The 12,263-nt window shown below is 42.0% G+C and overlaps 1 protein-coding gene across 3 annotated transcripts in view; it reads left to right on the top strand.

Annotated features, from left to right (window-relative positions):
• The window catches only part of LOC137373960 (metastasis-associated protein MTA1-like), a 141,576-nt gene that overhangs the window by 103,601 nt on the left and 25,712 nt on the right, over positions 1 to 12,263 (top strand). The window lies entirely within an intron of this gene.

Here is a 12,263-nt window from a genome sequence, read left to right as displayed (position 1 = left end):
GCTTCACTCTGCATCAGCCCATTCCTTGTCCTAGAAATGCCTGACACTGTGTACTGGGTGCCCAAGGTGTTCTGTTCACCAGCTCTTGTATTTCTGGGGGGGAAAAATCACCAGAAAATCTGATTAGTCTTTTCCTCAAATGTGTGTTTGTTATATGTGTGCAGAGCTACGAAAAAAGTTTTCTTAATGTTAGACTTTTAACTTTCTTTTCCTAACTCTCCAAAGTTATGATTTTCCATTCTGCTTTGTATTGGATAAAAGGAAAATGGTCCCTTTAAGATTTTGAACAGAAGGCTTTATGTCACATGATTCCCCTTCCCTATTCTTGCTCACTTCTGCAAAGGACTACTCCCCTGTTCACTTCTCCAAATTTCTACTTTAGGTGTCAGCTGTGACTCAGTGGTAGCATTCTCACCTCTGAGTCAGAAGGTTGTAGGTTCAAGTTCCATTCCAGACACTTAAGCAGAAAATGGAGGCTGACAGTCCAGTCTTGAGGGAACGCTGCATTGTCAGAGGTGCCGTCTTTTGGGATGAGACATTAAACCGAGGCCCCATCTGCCCTCTCGGGTGGATGTTAAAGATCCCAAAGCACTGTTTTACAGAAAAGCAGGTTCAGCCAATATTTATCCCTCAACCAACTATTATCTGCTCATTTATTTCACTGCTGTTAGTGGGAGCTTGCTATGCGCAAATTGGCTGACTCATTGCCTATTTTACAAAAGTGACTATACTTCAAAAGTACCTCATTGACTGTAAAGTACTTTGGGACACCCTGAGGTTGTGAATGGTGCAAGAGAAATACAAGTCTGTTTTTCACAAGGAAATAAAAGTCCTTTCACCTTCACATTGTTCAAAATTCAAGAAATCGCTTCGTTTTTTTTCAACTTAGCTCAGCAGTGATCCTTGACCATTCCCTTATCCTTGGTAGAGAATTTCCATCTATTTCAGAGCAGTGACTAGTGTGTCCTGAGCACCCAGTTCCCTTGTTCCTTGTGAACAAGCCTTTTCAGCTCCTGGTCTTCATGATCTTGCCATTTCTTTGCCTTCCCACCAGCAGAAATCCTTATTGTTGTGAAAATTGTCTCCGCCTTTCAGTAACTGAGTGCCACCTGTTATCCTCAAGATTAATTGTCCCATGTTGGGGTAAGATGGCTTTCTTGAGCAAGCATTGTCCGAATCCCAGGCATGATCATAATAACATTTGACATAAAGCGGAATAAGTCCAGAAGAGGAGCAGGTGTACAGCTCAGGGTCAGATTATTCAGGTAACTCCAAAGGCCTTTGAACCAACCATAGAGCGTCACGTGAGGTGATTTATGTGGCATCTCTGTTGTCATTTCTTTAAGACACATCCATATGAGTTAACCCTTCAGCCTGGCACTGTGAAGCTTGTAGTTTAACTGTGCAGTTATTCACTTCGCTGTCTTCTCTAACAGAAAATCAAAGTTCTATTGCAGAGCCCAAGATCCTGGAGCAGTAGGTCTTCAGCTTAATATTGCAAAAGCCGAACCTATTGTTTTCAGTCACTGCACAAACTCCGTACTCTTGCCACCAATTCCATCTCCCTTGCTGGCCACATCCTATTGGACCCTGAGCTGAGCTTCTGAACCCATATCCTTTTGGTCACTTCACCTCTGTAGTAACAACCACCTGCTCCTACCTCTACCCGTCTACTGCTGAAACCTCATACATGTCTTTGTCACCTCCAGACTCAATGATTCCAGTACTTTCTTGTCCAGCCTCCCATCCTCTGTAAACTTCAGCTCATTCTAAACTCTACTGCCGATATTCTATCATGTATCAAGTCCTGCTTATCCATTACCTCTATCCTCACTAATCTGCATTGGTTCCCACTCAACCATAGTTTCAAATTTAACCACCACCTTCATGTGCTTAAATCCCTTTGTAGCTTTGCTCCTGCCTAGCTCTGTAAACTCTCCATCCTCCTCACGAACTCTCCATTCCTCTCAATCTGGCGTCTTGTGCAACCATCCCCTCCCTTCAGCAGCCATGCCTTCCACCACCTGGGCCCCAGGCTTTGGAATTCTCTTCCTAAACCCCTTCACTTTCCTCCTTTGGAACCTCCTTAAAACCCACCTTTTTGGACACTTTTGGTCATCCCTCCTAATATCTCCATAATTAGCTAGGCATCTTTTTTTCGATTCCATCTCCATCAAGCACATTGGGATGTTTTTCGACGTTGATGTTTTTGTATAAGTGCAAGTAGTTGTAGAAACATAGAAAATTGGAGCAGGAGTAGGCCATTCGGCCCTTCGCGCCTGCTCCACTATTCAAAAAAGATCATGGCTGATCATCTAATTCAGTACCCCGTTCCCACTTTCTCCCCATATCCCTTGATCCCTTTGGTATTAAGAAATATATCTATCTCCTTCTTGAATATATTTAATGACTTGGCCTGCACTGCCTCCTGTGGATTCACCACCCTCTGAGCAGTCTCTCTTTCTTTTGCAATGATGCATTCCTTTGGGATTCTGTTGTAGGAATCCACATCCATTCCAGTAAGTGGGAATTTGTGGACAATAAGATTGTTCCAAGTGAACACATCTGTAGTAGTAGTCCCTGTCTCAAATTTCTCCGGCTCAGAGACATTGCGTGAAGTGTGAGTTGGAGATACTCCGACACATAAGGGAGGTGGAGCAGTATCTGGCCAGTTTGCTACAGACCTCGGTCATACCTCGTAGAGAGGTGCAAGTTCAGAAAGGGGTTGGTGTGGTTGTTAGTGTGCAGAATAAGGGGAACCCAGGTGCGATAGAGAAAATGAGGATCTGCAGGAACTGATGCTATCCAGCAGGTACAATGTATTTGCTACCTGTGAGGATAAGGATAAAGGCTGTCGGAAGGGCAGCCAGAATGCTGATCATGGTACCTTGGAGCAGGAAGCTGTTCAAAGGAGAGAGGGGGAGGATGGAAAGCATAACGTGATAGTTGTAGAGATTCAATAATTACGGGTACAGATAGCATCCTTTGTAAGCAGGACCGAGAGTCCCACATAGTATGTTGCCTACTTGATGCCAGGGTGAAGGATTGAAAGGGGAGGATCCAATTATTGTGGTCCATGTTGGGGCCAACATTGGGAAGAAGTCCTGTTTGGAGAGTACAGGGAACTAAATTAAAGAACAGGACCGCAAAATCTATAATTTCTGGATTATTATCTGACCTATGTGCAAATCGGCGTAGCGATAAGAAGATTAGGGAGATGGACATGTGGCTAAAGGAACGGTGTGGGAAAGAGGAGTTTAATTTCATGGGTCACTAGCACCAGTATTGGGACTGGAAGGAAGTGTACAGTTGGGATGGACTCACTTGAACTCGCATGGGACCAGGGTCTGGGCGGAAAGATAAATAGAGCGGTCACAAGGACTTTAAACTAGCAAGTGGAGAGGAGAACTCAGGTGGAAAAGGTAGGTATAGATAATGTTTCAGAAACAAATGTTAAGGCCATGTGGTGCAAAGTGAGTGTGTCCCACCGTTCAACTGCCCACCTGACCGCATCAAGTATGTTTTGTTATTAGGGTTTAACCCCTTGGTGTTTTATTTTTCAAATGAACAGACAGCGACAGGTTTTCTTGTAGGTTTAAAAAACAGAAAATCAATTGTTTATTGATCAATAAGCCTTATCCCGAAATTGTTGCAACCGCATCCACTCATGCATTTGCTCGTGCTCACACACACATAAGAGAGAGAAGGAAAAAGGGAAAGTGATGTTTAGTGGCAGGGGGAGGTCACAATAAACCTGTTGAATTCTCTTGGATATCAAGTTCTTGATGGGTACAGGCCTGAGATGATTGTAGATTTCTCTCTTGATTGAAAACCCAGTTGAAGATGGTGGATAACGTCTAGTTCACTGCTGTCTAGTGTAGATGTAGGATTCTACAGCAGGGTACGTGCCATTTGGCTTGCTGGAAAACAAGCTGCTTGATGATTTTTTTTCTCTCTCACTCTCTGTCATCTGAATCTCTCTCTCGCTCTCTGCCCCTCCCTCTCTCTGCCCCTCCCCCTCTCTGCCCCTCCCCCTCTCTGCCCCTCCCCCTCTCTGCCCCTCCCCCTCTCTGCCCCTCCCCCTCTCTCTGCCTTTCTCTCTTTCACTGCCCCTCCCTCTCTCTTTCTCTGCCTTTCTCTCGCTCTCTGCCTTTCTCTCTCTCTCTGCCTTTCTCTCTCTCTCTGCCTTTCTCTCTCTCTCTGCCTCTCTCTGCCTCTGCCTCTCTCTCTCTCTCTGCTCTTTCTATCTCTGCCTGTCTCTCTCTCTGCTCTTTCTCGGCTATCTTTTTTTAAGGTAAAGCTGTGTGACTTCTCACCTGTTAGGAGATGTTCTGATCTCTTCTGCATGGTGATTGCACAATGGCCCAGGATGTGGCTACTTCACACCTTTGTTTCAGAAGAATATATTCAATTCTGGAATGTTTTAGGATGGGGTGCAATTGACACCTCTTAGCTTTGAATATGTTTGCTTTGTCCTTGTCAGACAGTTTGAATCCACAAAAGCCAGTCACTTTTTCCTTCAGTGACCATTTTGGACCATTGTTCACTTTTTGAAATAAAGGTTCATTTTTTTAAAAGATAAAGTCAGTTTTTTCAGATTTAGTCCATGAGTGCAGTTCTGGTGTGCGTGACACAAATGAAAGGCAAGAGAGTAGAGTGATAGTCAGAAGTTGTGCTTTAGGTACCACAGGTAAAGGGTAAACTAAAAAATGTGAATTAATTAAACCAGGAGTGAGAAATAAAAATGTATGCATAAAACATTAGGACAGAAGCACAAGTTGGGGTGTGTGGCCTAAATAAGAATTTTTGGTACAAACACACTGAGTATTAGGAACAAATTTAATGAATTGAAAGCAAAATTTCAACTTGGAGGGTATGACATGGTATTATTACTGAGGTTATAAGGTATAAGATGAGGGAAATGGTAGAGAGAGGAGTAGTCTTAGTGTAAGAGAGGATATAACAAGAGGTAAGCAGGAAGAGGAGACTTTATGGGTAGAATTAAGAAATAGAAAAGTCTTTAAGACTGTATTGGGAGTTGTGTACAGGCCTCCTGATAGCGGTGGTGAAATGGTAGATTGTAATAATGCAGTGATTATACAAGCATGTAGCAAAGGCAGAGTGGTTTTAATAGGGGACATTAGCTTTCATATAGATTGGGATAAAGAGACTCGCACGTGTCAAAAAGGTAGTGAATTTCTTGAGTTTGTCCAGGATAGTGTTCTACTGTAATATTCCCTAGAATCAACAAGGGGCATGCTATATTAGATTTCGTAATGAGCCAGATTTAGTTGACAGCCAATGTGAACATTTATATAAGCAACTATAACATGACTGAGTTCAACGTAGTATTTGAAAGGGAGGAATGCAAAACAGCTGCTAAGATTCTAGATTTAGCTCAGGTTGATTTCAATGGCATGAGAGAGGGATTGTCCATGATAAAGTGGACAAATCTGTTAATGTATAAAACAGCAGATAAGTGGGAGGTGTTTTAAATGAATTTTATGTGATACAGAACCAGGTTATACTCCTAAGGGGCAAGAGTTGTACTTGCCAAAAAGACAGCCATGGCTGACAAAAGCGGTAAGAGACAACATAAAACTAAAAGAAAAAGCATACAGAAATGCAAAAATAAGCACAAATTGTGGTGACTGGGAAGATATAAAGAACAGCAAAAGGTGGCAAAACAGATGGTAAAAGCTACAAAAAGGGAGATTGAAATAAACTTACAAGGGATACCAAAATCAACACACAAAATTTTTGCAATTATATTAGGAAAAAGGGTTGGTCAAGAGCAATGTGGTCCCCTTGAAAACTGATAATGGTGATATTCTCAATGAAAATGAGGAAATGGCAGGCATGCTGGATATCCCAAGGAGACTAACATTGAATCAAGGACCGGGCCTCACCAAATTAATGTAGGCAAGTGATAGCATTGAAGAAAATAATGGCATTAAAGAGCGACAAAATCCCCAGGACTAAATGTTTTCCATCCAGGTTTTTAAAGGAAGTCAGTGAGAAAATTGTAGATGCCCTAACTATAAGCTTCCTGAGTTCTCTCTCTTCAGGAGCCCTTCCTTTATACTGGAAAACAGTGCATGTTATTCTGTTACTTAATAAAGATGACAGAGACCCAGGGAATTATAGGCCAGTTAGCCTAACATCTGTTGTCAGGAAATTACTGGAGTCTATAGTTAAGAATAGGGTGACTGTGAACACTTTGAAAAATTTCAGCTGATCAGAGAAAGCCAGCATGGATTTGTGAAGGGTCACTCATGCCCTGACGAATCTGATTGAATTTTTTTGAGGAAATGACTAAAGTAGTGGACAGGGAAATGTCTATGGATGTTACTTACATGGGCTTCCAGAGGCATTTGATTAAGTCCTTCGTAAGAGAGCGCTAGCTAAGGTTGAAGCTCATGGAATTGAAAGCAAATTATTGACCTGGTTGGAAAATTGGCTGAGTTGTAGGAGACAAGAGAATGGGCAAAATATGACTAGTGGTGTCCCGCAAAGATCTGTGTTGGGGCCTCAACTGTTCACCGTGTTTATTCACTACTTAGATAATGGAATAAAAAGCCACATATCCAAATTTGCTGATGACACAGAGATAGGTGGCATTGTAAGCTGCATAGAAGGAAACTTAAAATTACAAAGAAATATAATTAAGTGAATGGACAAAACAGTGCCAAATGAATTTCAGTGTAGGCAAGTGTGAGGTCATTCACTTTAGACCTAAAAGATATAACAGAATACTTTCTAAATGGTAAAAAGCTAGAAACTGAAGGTCCTGAGAGACTTGGGGATCCAGGGACACATATTAAAATGTCATGAATGGGTACAAAAAACATCAAAAAGGCTAATGAAATGCTGACCTTTATATCTAGAGGACAAGAGTACAAGGATATAGAAGTTGAGTATTGCTGAAACTAGAGACATGTTGTCAAAGCTTTTCATCTTGCACTCATCAGGACAATCTGCAAGAATACAAGGGAAAACAACAACTTTCCACTGTATAAGAAGAGAGTGCTGATTGGTTGGCACATGAACCCTGATTGGTAGAGGTGTTGCCATGGAGAATGCACCAGTTTACGGTAACTGACAGTTAACTGCTAAGCTTTGTTTGAAATTTAAATCAGGCAGCTTGATTCTGATTGGTCAAGGCATTGCCCTGAGGAATGAAGCAGCGAATGGCTGTCACTTATTTTGTTTAGCTGAAACAGGCACATCTTCTTTCTGTCTGCAAAGAACAGGGCCCTGCGTATTAATATATGTAGCTTCCAGTATGTGCAAATGCGCCACGCTGTGAGCCCTACTGACATTCTTAAATTGGTTGTCAGCCTAATTCTTAGCACACTGAGGATTATTTAGTAAATGTTGTCCAATCGCAGAATCACATCTAATGTTGGGCACTGTATTTTGAGACTTGCAAACATGGGTTAGTTGGGTACGGCCTGTACCTTGCTTGTTGCGAACAGCAGAAGGGACATGTTTTTTGATAAGATCTGCCAGTCTTTGGGACTTAGGGCCGATATACCTAGCATCACACTGGCATTGAAATTCATATATCACATTTTTCATTTGTGTGATAGGCAGGACATCTTCTTGGCTTGACAGCAGCATCCTGTTAGTGGCGAACAACACAGATGTTGCCACTGCATGAAACAGCTAGCTTCACCTGTTGCTCAAATTTTTGGGATACATTATGCATCCAGGGTAAGTTGAGGTAGACTGGGCACTTTTCAGGGCTGAAAATGACGGCCTTAGGCCCGTTCATATCTTTGCACGATATACAGTGAAAAATGATCTGATCAGGGTAGGATGTCTTTGATTTGCTCTATTTCAGCATCGAGCTTGCAGGGTGAGCAAATGGCTCGGGCCTTATTTACAAGGTTGCTGATAAGGCCAATCATATAGCGTGTGGAACTGTAAGAATCCCAACACGTGTACTGACCAGTGAAGGTAGATTTGCGGTAGACCATGGTAGAGAACCCCTTAGCAGATCTCTCAGCTAGTATGTCAAAGAAAGGGAGCTCATTTGACTACATATATTAATACACAGGGCCCTGTTCTTTGCAGACAGAAAGATGATGTACAAACATTGTGCCTGTTTCAGCTAAACAAAATAAGTGACAGCCATTCGCTGCTTCATTCCTCAGGGCAATGCCTTGACCAATCAGACTCAAGCTGTCTGGTTTAAATTTCAATCAACGCTTAGCAGTTAACTCACCATAAACTGGTGCACATCTCCATGGCAATGTCTCTACCAATTAGAGTTGATGTGCCAACCAATCAGCACACTCTTATACACTATAAAGTTGTTGTTTTCCATTACATTGGTATTCTTGTGGATTGTCCTGATGAATGCAAGACGAAAAGCTTCGTCAACATGTCTCTATTTTCAGCAATGCTCAAGTTCTGTACTACCAAACGACTGTGGTACAGAAGTCGTGTGACAGCTATAGAAAGATTTGGAGTACTTTGAGCAGTTCTGGGCACCGTACCCTAAAAAGGATATATCGGTTGTGGATGGTGTGCAGCACAGATTTGCGAGAATGATACCTGAACTCTAAGGGTTAAATTACGAGGAGGGTTTACACAAACTAGGGTTTCATTCCCTGGAATTTAGAAGGTTGAGGGGTGATTTGATCGAAGATTTCAGATATTAAGGGGGAATAGATAGGGTAGATAGAGAAAAACTATTTCCACTAGACCTGGGGCACAGTCTTAACATTAGAACCAGATCTTTCAGGAGTAAATTTCGGAAACACTTTGACATGCAAGGGAAGGCAGTAGTTTGAAACTCTATTCTGTAAATGGCAATTGATGCAAAATCAATTGATTTTAAATTTGAGATTGATAGATGTTTGTTAACCAAAGGCATTAAGGGATATGGGGAAAAGGCAAATATCTAGAGTTATGTCGCAGATCAGCCTTGATCTCATTGAATGGCGAAACAGTATTGAGGGGCTAAATGTCTACTGCTGGTTCTATGTTCATATGAGAAAAGATGGAAAAAGACCAAACAGTAACAGAGGTCTAATGATCCATCTGTGAATACTGGATGCCCTATACTTCAATCTTTAAGAGCGGAGTGTAGATCGACCAGTATGTCCGTCTCCTTGCAGTTGGTCCCAAAGATCAAGCTCGATACCTTGATAGCCTGGCCATTGAGAATGAAGGGCTGGTGGGGTGTTGGAAGCTAAGGGGAAAGAGTCTCTTCATTCCCACTGTAAGTCCACTGCATCCAGATAACCACCCTTATTGACAGTGTGTACTACTTGGTGTCATTGCAACAAGTTAGATGCTCTCACTTACAATCTTCCTATGGCCCTACAATAGCTTCAACATTTGCTGACCAGAGCCCCAGGTCTAATATAGACTGGTGTCTGTGTTGTGGCCATTTTGACTTCCATCTGCTTCATAGAACATCTGTACTCTGTCCTGTATTGGTAGATTTTGCAACCAGCTATACTTTGCTCCAGCCAGTCTGTTTAAATACATCTTTCTTCTTTTGTTTGTGGTGCAGAGGGATCAATAAATATTGCAGCTTTCATGATGATTTTGTGTCTTTCTGTTTGATTTAATGAGCATGTTGGTGCCTCCAGTACTTGCTGTCCTCATGAATTGGGAATTGTTGGACTGTGTGTATCTGTGCGTGTGTGCGTATCTTCCCTTGTGTTTCAGCCTCCTTTTGTGTGTACCTCTATGTGCTTTGGTGTGTGGTTCTGTATGTGTTTGTGCACATCTGTATGTCTCTCCATGTGTCTCTGCGTCTCCTCCTCCTATTATTGTGTGTGATGTTTTGTATGTGTGTTTGTGTTAAGTTTGCCAACTTTGGTTTGATCATGTGATGCTTGGTCACATAACACTTGCCCACAGATTGAAAATGTTGTTGTATTTGCCCTATAAGGTTGGATCTCCAGTAGTCAAGAGACTTTATTCCTCGTGAGCCTATAAAAAGCGTGTTGTAACCGCAATATTCTCAAACCACCAAAGAACTGTGTTGATATTTAATGAGGAGGCATTTATTCCATGAAGATTTTCACTTATTAATTCCTAACATCAATCAGTTTATTGCACCCAAATGTGAATGAAAAACCCTTGATTCACCCTTGAAACATGGCATAATGGTTCTACAACTACTGTTAGAGTCAGGTGGGTGATGGCGTGGCTTGTTCCCACTCCACAGCAAGTGTTTTTGTTACTAGGGTTTTAACCCCTTGTATTTTAATCATCAAATAAACAGATAGTAGCAGATTTTCTTCTAGGTTTAAAACAGAAGATTAACTATTTATTGAACAGTATTCATTCCGGAAATGGTTGCGATTGCACCCACGCACACATTCACTCATACACACATTGAAGAATACATAGATAAAGGGTAAGTGGTTTGAAGTGAGGTAGATGTTCAGGGTTCATGGTAATCCTGTTGAATCTTCTGAGTGGACAGTTTCTTTTTAAAGTTGCTGGCCTGGATGTTTGTATTTTTCTGGTGATTAAGATTTCAAACTGGAGGAGGTGGTCACGTTCAGTTCTCAGCTGCATCATGTTGAAGTGTGGAATTCACAGCAGGGCTCCTTTCTTTGTTTTGATTGGCCTTTCCACAGTCACTGGCTGGACCTCCTTTCTGTGATCTTGTGATCTCTCTCTCTCCAGTGAGCTACCTTTTAAGGTAAAAGTCTTTCACATTAGCCTCTGTTAGGAGATGCATGGCCTCCTCCCTGTGGTGAACACACAGTGGGCCAGGATGTGGCTACTTCACTAAAATAAAAGCAAAATACTGCAGATGCTGAAAATCTGAAATAAAAACAAGAAATGCTGGCAATACTCGGCAGGTCTGGCAGCATCTGTGGAGAGCGAAGCAGAATTAACGTTTCAGGTCAGTGACCCTTCATCAGAACCAGTTCTGATGAAGGTTCACTGACCTGAAATGTTAACTCTGCTTCTCTCTCCACAGATGCTGCCATTATTGTGGCTACTTCACCCCTTCTTTGTTTCAGAAGAACCCATTCAATTCAGGAATGTGTCTTGATGGTTTCAGGATGGGTGTAATTGATACCTCCTAGTCTGGAATGTATCCTTTGGTTTTTAACAGACAGTGAGGCAGTTTAAATATACAGGCCAAGTAAGCTGTCCTTTTGTGGCCATTTTGCCGCACATTGTCCACTTTTTAAAGGAAAAATCAATTTTTTTATAACTCTTCAGTTTGGTTCTGTATTTCATCGCTGCACTTCTCATAAATGTGACATCTCCCCCAAAAAGAAAAAAAAATTCTTTGTATTTGGTCTAGAAAGAAAGAAGGAAGGTAAGTATAGGGTCACACCACTGTACACATTCTGCACTCATGACACCCACACTTCAATCTTACAACTGCTACAGCTGGCATTGTTTGTAACAGTAATTTCTTATTCACGTTTGAGTTTTTCATCATCCTTTCTTTGGATGAGCAACAATTTTGAATTGAATTTCCTTTTTGGGTGTTGAAGTTTTGCCCAGGAAAGCTTCAGTTTAGAAAATTTGGTGTTTTCTATCTTTCCCATTTTTAAATCCCAGTTATGTGGTGTCGAACAGAGCTGGAGTTTTCTAGTATTTGTTCACAGTACTTTGGGGGATTGCTGGAGAGACATATTTTTTGTCCCTAGGTTTATAACATGCAAATTTCCGTTACTGCATTGTTCCTGGCTGTTGGCCATTAGGCTGTTGGCAAATCTCACTGCCTTTACAGGCCTTAACCCCTCAACTGCAGCTTCCATAACACATGGATTTGATAGTTCTGGTGCACTGAGAATTCTTATCTTTGGGGTGACAGTGGGTGATAAATTGTTTTTTACCCCCTGTGAGGCTTCTGGGTTCTCCGTCTGCACTTTGTCCTTGGTGCGTTCTGAATCTAATTTGCTGGGTTTGATTAGCTCTGGATTTAGAAACTGACCCTTTGATTCTTCAGTTGGCACATCCACACTGACCTCACTTTTATTTTTCCTGTAGCTTTCACAAGTGTTGTTGACCCTAGGGCATTTTACCTACCCCTTTACTTCAGGGATGGTTTGCCTCCCCCCCCCCCCTCCCCAATCTGCTTCATGTCCCCTGGGATACTACTGCTCACAGGTGGCTGTCCAGCTTCTGCTGCACTCCCATGTGGCACTTCAGCTAGGTGAGGCATCTCCCTCACTCTTGGTTTGCCTCTTTGGGAACTTTCCTTGTCCCTATTTAAATCTTTAAAGAAGGTCTCTGCTATCCATACCTCTGGTGCACTCCCTTCA

Source organism: Heterodontus francisci, chromosome 9 (genome assembly GCF_036365525.1).
Source record: "Heterodontus francisci isolate sHetFra1 chromosome 9, sHetFra1.hap1, whole genome shotgun sequence".
Lineage (NCBI taxonomy): Eukaryota > Metazoa > Chordata > Chondrichthyes > Heterodontiformes > Heterodontidae > Heterodontus > Heterodontus francisci.
Note: the sequence above shows the minus strand (reverse complement) of the source record. Positions and strands in the feature narration are given on the sequence as shown.